The sequence below is a fragment of the Oncorhynchus mykiss genome, chromosome 7 (assembly GCF_013265735.2).
Source record: "Oncorhynchus mykiss isolate Arlee chromosome 7, USDA_OmykA_1.1, whole genome shotgun sequence".
In the NCBI taxonomy this organism is placed as follows: Eukaryota; Metazoa; Chordata; class Actinopteri; order Salmoniformes; family Salmonidae; genus Oncorhynchus; species Oncorhynchus mykiss.
In genome coordinates, this window is record NC_048571.1 from 89,814,362 (window position 1) to 89,829,896 (window position 15,535).

Consider the following 15,535-nt stretch of genomic DNA (forward strand, 5'->3'; position numbering starts at 1 on the left):
ACGGGGGTGTGATGCTCAGCGTGAGGTAATACAGTAGGGAGAGTGCTGCTCAGCATGAGGTAATACAGTAGGGGGAGTGCTGCTCAGCATGAGGTAATACAGTAGGGGGAGTGCTGCTCAGCGTGAGGTAATACAGTAGGGGGAGTGCTGCTCAGCGTGAGGTATTACAGTAGGGGGAGTGCTGCTCAGCATGAAGTAAAACAGTAGGGGGAGTGCTGCTCAGCGTAAGGTAATACAGTAGGGGGAGTGCTGCTCAGCATGAGGTAAAACAGTAGGGGGAGTGCTGCTCAGCGTAAGGTAATACAGTAGGGGAGTGCTGCTCAGCGTAAGGTAATACAGTAGGGGGAGTGCTGCTCAGCGTGAGGTAAAACAGTAGGGGGAGTGCTGCTCAGCGTGAGGTAATACAGTAAGGGGAGGAGCAGTGTGAGGTAATACAGTAGGGGGAGTGAGAGGTAATACAGTAGGGGGAGGAACAGCGTGAGGTAATACAGTAGGGGTAGTGAGAGTTAATACAGTAGGGGGACTGCTGCGCAGCGTGAGGTAATACAGTAGTGAGAGGAGCAGCGTGAGGTAATACAGTAGGTGGAATGCTGCTCAGCGTTAGGTAAAACAGTAGGGGGAGCGCTACTCGGCCTGAGGTAATACAGTAGGGGGAGTGAGAGGTAATACATTAGGGAGGAGTGCTGCTCAGCGTGAGGTAATACAGTAGGTGGAATGCTGCTCAGCGTGAGGTAATACAGTAGGGGGAGTGCTGCTCAGCGTGAGGTAATACAGTAGGGGGAGTGCTGCTCAGCGTGAGGTAATACAGTAGGGAGAGTGCTGCTCAGCGTGAGGTAATACAGTAGGGGGAGGTGTAGAGTGAGGTAATACAGTAGGGGGGAGTGCTGCTCAGCGTGAGGTAATACAGTAGGGGGAGGTGTAGAGTGAGGTAATACAGTAGGGGGAGTGCTGCTCAGCGTGAGGTAATACAGTAGGGGGAGGTGTAGAGTGAGGTAATACAGTAGGGGGGAGTGCTGCTCAGCGTGAGGTAATACAGTAGGGGGAGGAGCAGCGTGAGGTAATACAGTAGGGGGAGTGAGAGGTAATACAGTAGGGGGAGTGCTGCTCAGCGTGAGGTAATACAGTATTGGGAGTGCTGCTCAGCGTGAGGTAATACAGTAGGGGGAGTGCTGCTCAGCGTGAGGTAATACAGTAGGGGGAGGTGCTGCTCAGCGTGAGGTAATACAGTAGGGGGGTGTGCTGCTCAGCGTGAGATAATACAGTAGGGGGAGTGCTGCTCAGCGTGAGGTAATACAGTAGGGGGAGTGCTGCTCAGCGTGAGGTAATACAGTAGGGGGAGTGCTGCTCAGCGTGAGGCAATACAGTAGGGGGAGTGCTGCTCAGCATGAGGTAATACAGTAGGGGGAGTGCTGCTCAGCATGAGGTAATACAGTAGGGGGAGTGCTGCTCAGCGTGAGGTATTACAGTAGGGGGAGTGCTGCTCAGCATGAGGTAATACAGTAGGGGGAGTGCTGCTCAGCGTGAGGTAAAACAGTAGGGGGAGTGCTGCTCAGCGTGAGGTAATAGAGTAAGGGGAGGAGCAGCGTGAGGAAATACAGTAGGGGGAGTGAGAGGTAATACAGTAGGGGGAGGAACAGCGTGAGGTAATACAGTAGGGGGAGTGAGAGTTAATACAGTAGGGGGACTGCTGCGCAGCGTGAGGTAATACAGTAGGGGGAGTGCTGCTCAGCGTGAGGTAATACAGTAGCGGGGAGTGCTGCTCAGCGTAAGGTAATACAGTAGGGAGGAGTGCTGCTCAGTGTGAGGTAATACAGTAGGGGGAGTGCTGCTCAGCGTGAGGTAATACAGTAGGGGGAGTGCTGCTCAGCGTGAGGTACTACAGTAGGGGGAGGTGCAGCGTGAGGTAATACAGTAGGGGGGAGTGCTGCTCAGCGTGAGGTAATACAGTAGGGGGAGGTGCAGCGTGAGGTAATACAGTAGGGGGGAGTGCTGCTCAGCGTGAGGTAATACATACAGTAGGGGGAGTGCTGCTCAGCGTGAGGTAATACAGTAGGGGGAGTGCTGCTCAGCTTGAGGTAATACAGTAGCGGGGAGTGCTGCTCAGCGTTAGGTAATACAGTAGGGGGAGGTGCAGCGTGAGGTAATACAGTAGGGGGGAGTGCTGCTCAGCGTGAGGTAATAGAGTAGGGGGAGTGCTGCTCAGCGTTAGGTAATACAGTAGGGGGAGTGCTGCTCAGCGTGAGGTAATACAGTAGGGGGAGGTGAAGCGTGAGGTAATACAGTAGGGGTAGTGCTGCTCAGCGTGAGGTAGTACAGTAGGGGGAGTGCTGTTCAGCGTGAGGTAATACAGTAGGGGGAGTACTGCTCAGTGTGAGGTAATACAGTAGGGGAGTGCTGCTCAGCGTGAGGTAATACAGTAGGGGGGAGTGCTGCTCAGCGTGAGGTAATACAGTAGGGGAGTGCTGCTCAGCGTTAGGTAATACAGTAGGGGGAGGTGCAGCGTGAGGTAATACAGTAGGGGGGAGTGCTGCTCAGCGTAAGGTAATACAGTAGGGGGGAGTGCTGCTCAGCGTGAGGTAATAGAGTAGGGGGAGTGCTGCTCAGCGTTAGGTAATACAGTAGGGGGAGTGCTGCTCAGCGTGAGGTAATACAGTAGGGGGAGGTGAAGCGTGAGGTAATACAGTAGGGGTAGTGCTGCTCAGCGTGAGGTAGTACAGTAGGGGGAGTGCTGTTCAGCGTGAGGTAATACAGTAGGGGGAGTACTGCTCAGTGTGAGGTAATACAGTAGGGGAGTGCTGCTCAGCGTGAGGTAATACAGTAGGGGGAGTGCTGCTCAGCGTGAGGTAATACAGTAGGGGAGTGCTGCTCAGCGTAAGGTAATACAGTAGGGGGAGTGCTGCTCAGCGTGAGGTAATAAAGTAGGGAGAGTGCTGCTCAGCGTGAGGTAATACAGTAGGGGGAGTGAGAGGTAATACAGTAGGGGGAGGAACAGCGTGAGGTAATACAGTAGGGGGAGTGAGAGTTAATACAGTAGGGGGACTGCTGCGCAGCGTGAGGTAATACAGTAGGGGGAGTGCTGCTCAGCGTGAGGTAATACAGTAGCGGGGAGTGCTGCTCAGCGTAAGGTAATACAGTAGGGAGGAGTGCTGCTCAGCGTGAGGTAATACAGTAGGGGGAGTGCTGCTCAGCGTGAGGTAATACAGTAGGGTGAGTGCTGCTCAGCGTGAGGTACTACAGTAGGGGGAGGTGCAGCGTGAGGTAATACAGTAGGGGGAGTGCTGCTCAGCGTGAGGTAATACATACAGTAGGGGGAGTGCTGCTCAGCGTGAGGTAATACACTAGGGGGTGCTGCTCAGCGTCAGGTAATACAGTAGGATGAGTGCTGCTCAGCGTGAGGTAATACAGTAGGGGGAGTGCTGCTCAGCGTGAGGTAATACAGTAGGGGGAGTGCTGCTCAGCGTGAGGTACTACAGTAGGGGGAGGTGCAGCGTGAGGTAATACAGTAGGGGGGAGTGCTGCTCAGCGTGAGGTAATACAGTAGGGGGAGGTGCAGCGTGAGGTAATACAGTAGGGGGGAGTGCTGCTCAGCGTGAGGTAATACATACAGTAGGGGGAGTGCTGCTCAGCGTGAGGTAATACAGTAGGGGGAGTGCTGCTCAGCTTGAGGTAATACAGTAGCGGGGAGTGCTGCTCAGCGTTAGGTAATACAGTAGGGGGAGGTGCAGCGTGAGGTAATACAGTAGGGGGGAGTGCTGCTCAGCGTGAGGTAATAGAGTAGGGGGAGTGCTGCTCAGCGTTAGGTAATACAGTAGGGGGAGTGCTGCTCAGCGTGAGGTAATACAGTAGGGGGAGGTGAAGCGTGAGGTAATACAGTAGGGGTAGTGCTGCTCAGCGTGAGGTAGTACAGTAGGGGGAGTGCTGTTCAGCGTGAGGTAATACAGTAGGGGGAGTACTGCTCAGTGTGAGGTAATACAGTAGGGGAGTGCTGCTCAGCGTGAGGTAATACAGTAGGGGGGAGTGCTGCTCAGCGTGAGGTAATACAGTAGGGGAGTGCTGCTCAGCGTTAGGTAATACAGTAGGGGGAGGTGCAGCGTGAGGTAATACAGTAGGGGGGAGTGCTGCTCAGCGTAAGGTAATACAGTAGGGGGGAGTGCTGCTCAGCGTGAGGTAATAGAGTAGGGGGAGTGCTGCTCAGCGTTAGGTAATACAGTAGGGGGAGTGCTGCTCAGCGTGAGGTAATACAGTAGGGGGAGGTGAAGCGTGAGGTAATACAGTAGGGGTAGTGCTGCTCAGCGTGAGGTAGTACAGTAGGGGGAGTGCTGTTCAGCGTGAGGTAATACAGTAGGGGGAGTACTGCTCAGTGTGAGGTAATACAGTAGGGGAGTGCTGCTCAGCGTGAGGTAATACAGTAGGGGGAGTGCTGCTCAGCGTGAGGTAATACAGTAGGGGAGTGCTGCTCAGCGTAAGGTAATACAGTAGGGGGAGTGCTGCTCAGCGTGAGGTAATAAAGTAGGGAGAGTGCTGCTCAGCGTGAGGTAATACAGTAGGGGGAGTGAGAGGTAATACAGTAGGGGGAGGAACAGCGTGAGGTAATACAGTAGGGGGAGTGAGAGTTAATACAGTAGGGGGACTGCTGCGCAGCGTGAGGTAATACAGTAGGGGGAGTGCTGCTCAGCGTGAGGTAATACAGTAGCGGGGAGTGCTGCTCAGCGTAAGGTAATACAGTAGGGAGGAGTGCTGCTCAGCGTGAGGTAATACAGTAGGGGGAGTGCTGCTCAGCGTGAGGTAATACAGTAGGGTGAGTGCTGCTCAGCGTGAGGTACTACAGTAGGGGGAGGTGCAGCGTGAGGTAATACAGTAGGGGGAGTGCTGCTCAGCGTGAGGTAATACATACAGTAGGGGGAGTGCTGCTCAGCGTGAGGTAATACACTAGGGGGTGCTGCTCAGCGTCAGGTAATACAGTAGGATGAGTGCTGCTCAGCGTGAGGTAATACAGTAGCGGGGAGTGCTGCTCAGCGTAAGGTAATACAGTAGGGGGGAGTGCTGCTCAGCGTGAGGTAATAGAGTAGGGGGAGTGCTGCTCAGCGTTAGGTAATACAGTAGGGGGAGTGCTGCTCAGCGTGAGGTAATACAGTAGGGGGAGGTGCAGCGCGAGGTAATACAGTAGGGGGGAGTGCTGCTCAGCGTGAGGTAATACATACAGTAGGGGTAGTGCTGCTCAGCGTGAGGTAGTACAGTAGGGGGAGTGCTGTTCAGCGTGAGGTAATACAGTAGGGGGAGTGCTGCTCAGTGTGAGGTAATACAGTAGGGGGAGTGCTGCTCAGCGTGAGGTAATACAGTAGGGGGAGTGCTGCTCAGCGTGAGGTAATACAGTAGGGGGAGTGCTGCTCAGCGTGAGGTAATACAGTAGGGGAAGTGCTGCTCAGCGTGAGGTAATACAGTAGGGGGAGTGCTGCTCAGCATGAGGTAATACAGTAAGGGGAGTGCTGCTCAGCGTGAGGTAATACAGTAGGGGGAGTGCTGCTCAGCGTGAGGTAATACAGTAGGGGGAGTGCTGCTCAGCGTGAGGTAATACAGTAGGGGGAGTGCTGCTCAGTGTGAGGTAATACAGTAGGGGGAGTGCTGCTCAGCGTGAGGTAATACAGTAGGGGGAGGAGCAGCGTGAGGTAATACAGTAGGGGGAGTGCTACTTAGCGTGAGGTAATACAGTAGGGGGAGTGCTGCTTAGCGTGAGGTAATACAGTAGCGGGAGTGCTACTTAGCGTGAGGTAATACAGTAGGGGGAGTGCTGCTCAAATGTATTGTTTTATGTGTTCTCAACTTTCGTCCTCACAAGGACGTACTCAAGAGAACACACTCGGAGCACGAGTGTGTAGAGCACGGTAGTATGCATATTGAGAAACACCCAAGGAGTGGCAAGGAGTGGAATGTAAGCAGAAGACTGGTACTCAGGTTAGAATGTCTCTGCTGTAACCAAGAAGTCTGACCTTGACATCTAGCCACTTAGCTAGCAAGTTAGCAAACCAGATGCACAGCTGGACCCTGTGCTGGACATAATGTATTTAACACATCTTATATTTCTTATAGTTATACTTAACTTAATTATACGCAGTGGCGTAGCATGCAGACTCCGCTAAGCGGGGGTGCCCCTAACCCCCCCAAAAAATATAATTTTTTAAACAGTATTGAAATTCATTCTGTCTGTATTTTGAAATACCACGGTATACATCGTAAATGGTATATTGCCCAAGCCTACTGCTCTCTTCTACTCTGAACATATAGAAACTTGCTCTATACCCATTTACACTCCAGACCATTCTCAAGGCCCATACTGCAGACCCCCTCCAGACAGAAGAAATTCTGAGTTCTAATAGTATATCATCACCAAGGAGACAGCTGACATTAGAATCCTGATTTCATGAAAAACTCAGTAACCATGTCTGCAGGGTTTCATCTGTATTTGTCCCTCTATATTGTTTAGCATACAAATAAAATTTGACTTGCAGCCCCAGTGAAAGTCACAGGCAATTCCTTGGCACACACAGGACATCAGGGATTCCTTTCCTCTCCCTCCCTTCATCTCTTCTTTCCTCTCCCCTCCCTCCATCTCTTCTTCCCTCTCCCCTCCCTCCATCTCTTCTCCCCTCTCCCCTCCCTCCATCTCTTCTCCCCTCTCCCCTCCCTCCATCTCTTCTTCCCTCTCCCCTCCCTCCATCTCTTCTTTCCTCTCCCCTCCCTCCATCTCTTCGTTCCTCTCCCCTCCCTCCATCTCTTCGTTCCTCTCCCCTCCCTCCATCTCTTCTTTCCTCTCCCTCCCTCCATCTCTTCTTTCCTCTCCCTCCCTCCATCTCTTCTTTCCTCTCCCTCCCTCCATCTCTTCTTTCCACTCCCCTCCCTCCATCTCTTCTTTCCTCTCCCTCCCTCCATCTCTTCTTTCCTCTCCCTCCCTCCATCTCTTCTTTCCTCTCCCTCCCTCCATCTCTTCTTTCCTCTCCCCTCCCTCCATATCTTCTTTCCTCTCCCCTCCCTCCATCTCTTCTTTCCTCTCCCCTCCCTCCATCTCTTCTTTCCTCTCCCCTCCCTCCATATCTTCTTTCCTCTCCCCTCCCTCCATCTCTTCTTTCCTCTCCCCTCTCCCTCCATCTCTTCTTTCCTCTCTCTCCCCTCCCTCCATCTCTTCTTTCCTCTCTCTCCCCTCCCTCCATCTCTTCTTTCCTCTCCCCTCCCTCCATCTCTTCTTTCCTCTCCCTCCCTCTAATTCTTCTTTCCTCTCTCTCCCCTCCCTCCATCTCTTCCTCTCTCTCCCCTCCCTCCATCTCTTCTTCCCTCTCCCCTCCCTCCATCTCTTCTTTTCTCTCCCTCCCTCCATCTCTTCTTTCCTCTCCCCACCCTCCATCTCTTCTTTCCTCTCCCTTCCTCCCTCCATCTCTTCTTTCCTCTCCCTCCCTCCATCTCTTCTTTCCTCTCCCATCTCCCCTCCCTCCATCTCTTCTTTCCTCTCCCCTCCCTCCATCTCATCTTTCCTCTCCCTCCCTCCATCTCTTCTTTCCTCTCCCCTCCCTCCATCTCTTCTTTTCTCTCCCTCCCTCCATCTCTTCTTTCCTCTCCCCACCCTCCATCTCTTCTTTCCTCTCCCCTCCCTCCATCTCTTCTTTCCTCTCCCTCCCTCTAATTCTTCTTTCCTCTCTCTCCCCTCCCTCCATCTCTTCTTTCCTCTCCCTTCCTCCATCTCTTCTTTCCTCTCCCTCCCTCTAATTCTTCTTTCCTCTCTCTCCCCTCCCTCCATCTCTTCTTTCCTCTCCCTCCCTCCATGTCTTCTTTCCTCTCCCCACCCTCCATCTCTTCTTTCCTCTCCCTTCCTCCCTCCATCTCTTCTTTCCTCTCCCCTCCCTCCATCTCATCTTTCCTCTCCCTCCCTCCATCTCTTCTTTCCTCTCCCCTCCCTCCATCTCTTCTTTCCACTCCCTCCCTCCATCTCTTCTTTCCTCTCCCCTCCCTCCATCTCTTCTTTCCTCTCCCTCCCTCCATCTCTTCTTTCCTCTCCCCTCCCTCCATCTCTTCTTTTCTCTCCCTCCCTCCATCTCTTCTTTCCTCTCCCCACCCTCCATCTCTTCTTTCCTCTCCTTCCCTCCCTCCATCTCTTCTTTCCTCTCCCCTCCCTCCATCTCTTCTTTCCTCTCCCTCCCTCCCTCCCTCCATCTCTTCTTTCCTCTCCCCTCTCCCCTCCCTCCATCTCTTCTTTCCTCCCCCCTCTCCCCTCCCTCCATCTCTTATTTCCTCTCCCTCCCTCCATCTCTTCTTTCCTCTCCCCTCCCTCCATCTCTTCTTTCCTCTCCCTCCCTCCTTTCTCTTCTTTCCTCTCCCTCCCTCCATCTCTTCTTTCCTCTCCCCATCTCTTCTTTCCTCTCCCCTCCCTCCATCTCTTCTTTCCTCTCCCTCCCTCCCCTCCCTCCATCTCTTCTTTCCTCTCCCTCCCTCCCCTCCCTCCATCTCTTCTTTCCTCTCCCTTCCTCCCCTCCCTCCATCTCTTCTTTCCTCTCCCCTCTCCCCTCCCTCCATCTCTTCTTTCCTCTCCCCTCCCTCCATCTCTTCTTTCCTCTCCCCTCCCTCCATCTCTTCTTTCCTCTCCCTCCCTCCATCTCTTCTTTCCTCTCCCCTCTCCCCTCCCTCCATCTCTTCTTTCCTCTCCCCTCCCTCCATCTCTTCTTTCCTCTCCCTCCCTCCCCTCCCTCCATCTCTTCTTTCCTCTCCATCCCTCCATCTCTTCTTTCCTCTCCCCTCTCCCCTCCCTCCATCTCTTCTTTCCTCTCCCCTCCCTCCATCTCTTCTTTCCTCCCCCTCCCTCCCCTCCCTCCATCTCTTCTTTCCTCTCCCCTCTCCCCTCCCTCCATCTCTTCTTTCCTCTCCCCTCCCTCCATCTCTTCTTTCCTCTCCCCTCCATCCATCTCTTCTTTCCTCTCCCCTCCATCCATCTCTTCTTTCCTCTCCCCTCCATCCATCTCTTCTTTCCCCTCCCCGTCCAGCTGATTTCTGATTACTCCCTCATGTCAACCTGATTCAGCCAGTCTGAGCCAAGGGAAGGGACATGCCTTCTATATGGTTCTGATTTCTGATTACTCCCTCATGTCAACCTGATTCAGCCAGTCTGAACCAAGGGAAGGGACATGCCTTCTATCTGGTTCTAGACACATAATGTCTTTGTGTTAATGACCTGGAGATGAATGGTGCATTTGTCTTCAGGATAGGCCAACTAGTGATGCATGGGTTGACTCATAACTCGCAGTCCCCGCGGATAGAGGCATTAAATATTGTGTGGATGAAGAGCGGGCGGGTTGAATAAAGAGAAAACAATACCTTTAAAAAAATGTATCATTATTGTGTAATTTATATCTATAGGCTACATGGAGGTTTGTCATTATTTTAATCTGGCATTAGTGCATCGGCCTGAACTTCAGGTTCTTGCTGTACCTGAGCCAAACAGCCAATCCCAAAATGCTTTTGGGAACGGCAGAAAAAGTTAACAATCCACAGGAGGCAAAAAGGACAATGTCGGAGTTTAATTCAATAAGAGAAAAGTTGTGAAAGGGAGAGTTGAAAATGAAGAGAAGGGAGGGCCAGAAAAGTAACGTTTGGGAAAGAATTGCTAAGAGGATAAAAGGCTACATCATGTGTGATGATTGTGAAGTACTACAAATTCCAGTCACAAGACGGGGACATCAAGAGAACTGTAGACTACTGTTCAGATGCTATGTGAGAGGTTATAGACCTACAGTCAGTGTCCAGATTTCAGTTTCCATTTAACCCCTTAATATATAGTGCAGAGTTAAGCACTTCTTCCGGTAAAACTATCAGCTCTACTGACGCTATCTAACTGAGCATTGGCATTCTCTCCAGATGCTGAAAGAAAGAAATCACATTTCTCTACTCCTGTTCCCAAGTTAACATGCCATTGCTCAGTTAGATAGTGTCAGTAGAGCTGTTGTCTTTATCAGCATCATAAAAGCTGATAGTATTTAAAACCAAATAAAATATGCATGCAAGCCGAACTGAAATCTTATCAGAAACATGTTGGGTTGTTTTCACAGCTTTCCATTTCCTTACAACCGGTCACACTGACGTCATTTGGAAATTCTGCCCAATTTTTTTCTTCTTCCAGTTAAGAGTCATTGCATTGTCTCCCCCGTCCCTAAACGTCTTTGCTCCACGAAGGAAGCAGAGATGACAGAGGAAACTTTACCGACGTTAACTATATAGACATAGTACCACAGTATGAGTCATAATACCCATAAAACCTAGCAGTCAAATAGGTAAATGGTTCTAATCGTTTTTCCACCATTCATTTCTCCCATAGGAACACTTAAAATAAGGGCTGTTTCATGTCGGCTTACCCTGACGTTTTGATGACCATATAAATCTCTCTAGAAAGGGCCTCCCGAGTGGCGCAGTGGTCTAAGGCACTGTTTCGCAGAGCTAGCTGTGCCACTAGAGATTCAGGGTTCAAGTCCAGGGTCTGTCGCAGCCGGCCACGACAGGGAGACCCATAGGGCGGCACACAATTGGCCCAGCGTCGTCTGGGTTAGGGGAGGGTTTGGTCGGCAGGGATGTCCTTGTCCCATCACGCACTAGCGACTCCTGTGGCTGGCCAGGCGCAGTGCACGTTGCCAGGTATACGGTATTTCCTCCAACACATTGGTGCGGCTGGCTTCCTGGTTGAATGGGCAGGGTAAAAAATTCTAAAATGTTAAATCTCTAGGACAAGGTAACTTTGCTAATTAGCTGCTAATGTGGCTTTCATAAATCCCTGCAAGTATTGGGTTGTGTTTCGGAGGACGCACGGCTCTCCCGAGTCCGTAGGGGAGTTGCAGTGATGAGACAAGACTGTAACTACCAATTGAATACTACAAAATTGTGGAGAAAACAGGGTAAAAAAAAAAATCTAAAATGTTAAATCTCTAGGACAAGGTGACTTTGCTAATTAGCTGCTAATGTGGCTTTCATAAATCACTGTTTGCAAAGGTGTCAGTTAGTGATGGAAGTTTGCAGGGATTTGTAGTTTTGAATGATGATGCTAATTAAATTTTTCGAATCGGAGAGTAAATAGAGCCGAATATATTGATAAAAATCACCTTGTCCAAGAGAGATTTACATGGTTATCAAAATGTCATGCCAGGGTAAGTCTACATGAAACACAGACCTTACTTTAAGTGTTTTTAAAAATCCATTATCAGAAAAATGAATGGTGGAAAAATGATTAGAACCATTTCCATTTGACCACAGTGGCCTGTTGAATGTTGTCCCACTCCACTTCAATGACTGTGCAAAGTTGCTGGATTTTGGCAGGAACTGGAACAAGCTGTAGTACATATCGATCCAGAGCATCCCAAACATGCTCAGCGGGAATCATGTCTGGTGAGTATGCAAGCCACAGAAGAATAGGATATTTTCAACTTCTAAGAATTGTGTACAGATTCTTGCAACATGGATTATGTGGATTTAAATTGCCATTGATAAAATGCAATTGTGTTCATTGCCTGTAGTTTATGCCTGCCCCATACCATAACCCCACCACCACCACCACGGGGCACTCGTTTCACAATGTTGACATCAGCAAACCGCTCACCCACACAACACCATACACGTGGTCTGTGGTTGTGAGGCCAGTTGGACACATGGCCAAATTCTCTAAAATGACCTTGGAGGCGGCTTATGGTAGAGAAATGAACATTCAATTCTCTGGCAACAGCTCTGGTGGACATTCCTGCAGTCAGCATGCCAATTGCACACTCCCTCAAAAGACTTCTTGATATGCAACACTTGATAGGTGGATGGATTGTCTTGGCAAAGGAGAAATTATCACTAACTGGGATGTAAACAAATATGTTGACAACATTTGAGAGAAAAAAGCTTTTTGTGGGTATGGAACATTTCTGGGATCTTTTATTTCAGCTCATGAAACATGTGACCAACACTTTACATGTTGCATTTATATTTTTGTTCAGTGTATAATTACAGAAGAGAAGCTGAATGTATCTAATTACAGACAAGTTGAGCAACAAATTGCCCGCCAAAATGTCGGAAATTAGAGGCAGAAACATCTAAATCAGACAAAAAAAAACTGCACCCCGTCAAAAAAATCGTTCTGTCATCTGACTGTAGCCTAGAGCACATTTTCTATATTAGCGGGATAGACTCGGGTGCGGGCCTCAGAGTTCCACTTTATCACATAAAGTCGGACGGTTGCTGATGGGTTACTAGCAATTGCGTGCAGAAACAAACAGCTGACCTGCGCACCTCTTATGGCCTAAAATACATCATAACCAACAATTCATATCCTGGTCAAAGCTCTTTGATATTAATTGTTGGCAATCAGTTTCATATTTTGCAACAACGCTACACAGTAGTCCGCATTGTAACCTATTGTTGTTGTGCAACAGCTTTCACAGCATTGATTTTGTCTTAATCTATTGTACAGTTTCATAAAGTTTCATAAAGTAATTGTTCTCCGTAGATGAAATACCTATACATGGCTGCCAACGACCTGTCGGGCTGGAAAAGTAATTCGCCTTATTTGAATTCAGAAATCAAAAGTTTAGCTCTAAGCAAAGCCGTTTTCTAATTCGATGAAACACTTTCATTCATAGAGTCGCTAAAGCAGGTCAATTCAACTGTTGATGCATTTCTGTGACAGGCGCAGTTTATGACACACAAACCATGACATTTGAAAGTGCAACAAATGTTCACAAAAGCGCGTCAGACTTTTCACAATCCTTTAAAAATAACGGTTAAACTGTTAAAGCATTACCTTGGCCTCCACGCAAGGGATGATTCAATCCATGGGATGGAAGAAACTAGGCTGCAGAAAAGCTCTGGTTAGTACAGTACATACCGCCCGAACACCGCTGCTCTCTGACTAATTATCTCTGGCTGGACCTCTGCTACTTTATTCATTGAAGGGGGAGGTACAAACCTTTGAGTCCTCACAGGCATACCCTCTACCTCTCCATTGACTGTCCTATTCACAGGCAAACCTAAACAACGGCCCGTCCCGCTTTTATCGAAAGCCTATTGTAATGTCTTTAATAATTTTTTATCAAATAAAATAAATGGCATATCCCTGTTTAAATAAATAAAATATGTTTTGTGTTGTAACAAACTGGCGTTCGGGGTAACAATGAGTATTCCACAATGTGATATTCTGAAAAACGATACAAAAAGAACACTGGAATTAATTTCAAATCTGGATAAATAAACAATAATCTATAATGCTGTTACAGTAATGAAGGACGCTATAGTACACTTGATCAAAGACTGGAGAACCATCAGGCCTTTGCTAACATATACATATTTAGTTTTTTGACAACACCACAACATGGTAGCAGCACAACATTACAAAAACACAAGATGGTAGCACAACTACACCACAACATGACCCCAAGGCAACATGAGAACATCACAACAACACAGCTTGACAAGGACACAACATGGTAGCAACAACACATGACAACAACACAACCTGCTCCTACCACCCTGGCCAGACAACCCTGCTCACACCACCCTGCCCAGACCACCCTGCTCACACCACCCTGCTAACACCACCCTGCCCTGACCACCCTGCTCACACCACCCTGCCCAGACCACCCTGCTCACACCACCCTGCCCACACCACCCTGCCCAGACCACCCTGCCCACACCACCCTGCCCAGACCACCCTGCTCACAACACCCTGCCCACACCACCCTGCCCAGACCACCCTGCTCACACCACCCTGCCCAGACCACCCTGCTCACAACACCCTGCCCACACCACCCTGCCCAGACAACCCTGCCCACACCACCCTGCCCAGACCACCCTGCTCACACCACCCTGCCCAGACCACCCTGCCCAGACCCACCTGCTGACACCACCCTGCCCAGACCACCCTGCTCACACCACCCTGCCCACACCACCCTGCCCAGACCACCCTGCTCACACCACCCTGCCCAGACCACCCTGCCCACACCACCCTGCTCACACCACCCTGCCCACACCACCCTGCCCAGACCACCCTGCTCACACCACCCTGCCCAGATCACCCTGCTCACAACACCCTGCCCACACCACCCTGCCCAGACCACCCTGCCCACACCACCCTGCTCACGACACCCTGCCCACACCACCCTGCCCAGACCACCCTACCCTGTCCAGACCACCCTGCCCAGACCACCCTGCTCACACCACCCTGCCCAGACCACCCTGCCCACACCACCCTGCCCAGACCACCCTGCTCACACCACCCTGCCCACACCACCCTGCCCAGACCACCCTGCTCACACCACCCTGCCCAGACCACCCTGCTCACACCACCCTGCTAACACCACCCTGCCCTGACCACCCTGCTCACACCACCCTGCCCACACCACCCTGCCCAGACCACCCTGCTCACACCACCCTGCTCACAACACCCTGCCCACACCACCCTGCCCAGACCACCCTGCTCACACCACCCTGCCCAGACCACCCTGCTCACAACACCCTGCCCACACCACCCTGCCCAGACAACCCTGCCCACACCACCCTGCCCAGACCACCCTGCTCACACCACCCTGCCCAGACCCACCTGCTGACACCACCCTGCCCAGACCACCCTGCTCACACCACCCTGCCTAGACCCACCTGCTCACACCACCCTGCCCACACCACCCTGCCCAGACCACCCTGCTCACACCACCCTGCCCAGACCACCCTGCCCACACCACCCTGCCCAGACCACCCTGCTCACACCACCCTGCCCACACCACCCTGCCCAGACCACCCTGCTCACACCACCCTGCCCAGATCACCCTGCTCACAACACCCTGCCCACACCACCCTGCCCAGACCACCCTGCCCACACCACCCTGCCCACAACACCCTGCCCACACCACCCTGCCCAGACCACCCTACCCTGTCCACACCACCCTGCCCAGACCACCCTGACCAGACCACCCTGTCCAACTTTCTAACTCCGTCCATAACTCTTTGACTTCATAGCATTCCCAGAAGCCATGGATTATTGAGTCATTGTTATATCGAACAAAAATATAAACCCAACATGTAAAGTGTTGGTTCCATGTTTCATGAGCTGAAATAAAAGATCCCAGACATTTTCCATTTACAAATTTTGTGCACAAGTTTGTTTACATCCCTGTTAGTGATCATTTCTCCTTTGCCAAGATAATCCATCCACCTGACAGGTGTGGCATATCAAGAAGCTGATTAAACAGCATGATCATTACACACATGCACCTTGTGCTGGGGACAATAAAAGGCCACTCTAAAATGTGCCGTTTTGTCACACAGCACAATGCCACATGTCTCAAGGAGTGAGCAATTGGCATGCTGACTGTAGGAATGTCCACCAGAGCTGTTGCCAGATAATTTAATTGATTGTTATTTTCTCTACCATAAACCGCCTCCAATGTCGTTTTAGAGAATTTTTCAGTACGTCCAACCGGCCTCACAACCGCAGACCACGTGTAACCACGCCAGCCCAGGACCTCCACGTCTGGCTTCTTCA

General features: G+C 50.8%; 1 protein-coding gene across 1 annotated transcript in view; it reads right to left on the minus strand.

Annotated features, from left to right (window-relative positions):
* The window catches only part of LOC110528697 (fibulin-2), a 127,683-nt gene extending 114,750 nt beyond the window's left edge, over window positions 1-12,933 (minus strand). Inside the window, exon 1 of the mRNA XM_036984360.1 lies at window positions 12,803-12,933. The gene's annotated coding sequence lies outside the window, so the exon portion shown is untranslated. The remainder of the gene's footprint in view (window positions 1-12,802) is intronic.
* Between the last annotated feature and the right edge of the window lie 2,602 nt (window positions 12,934-15,535).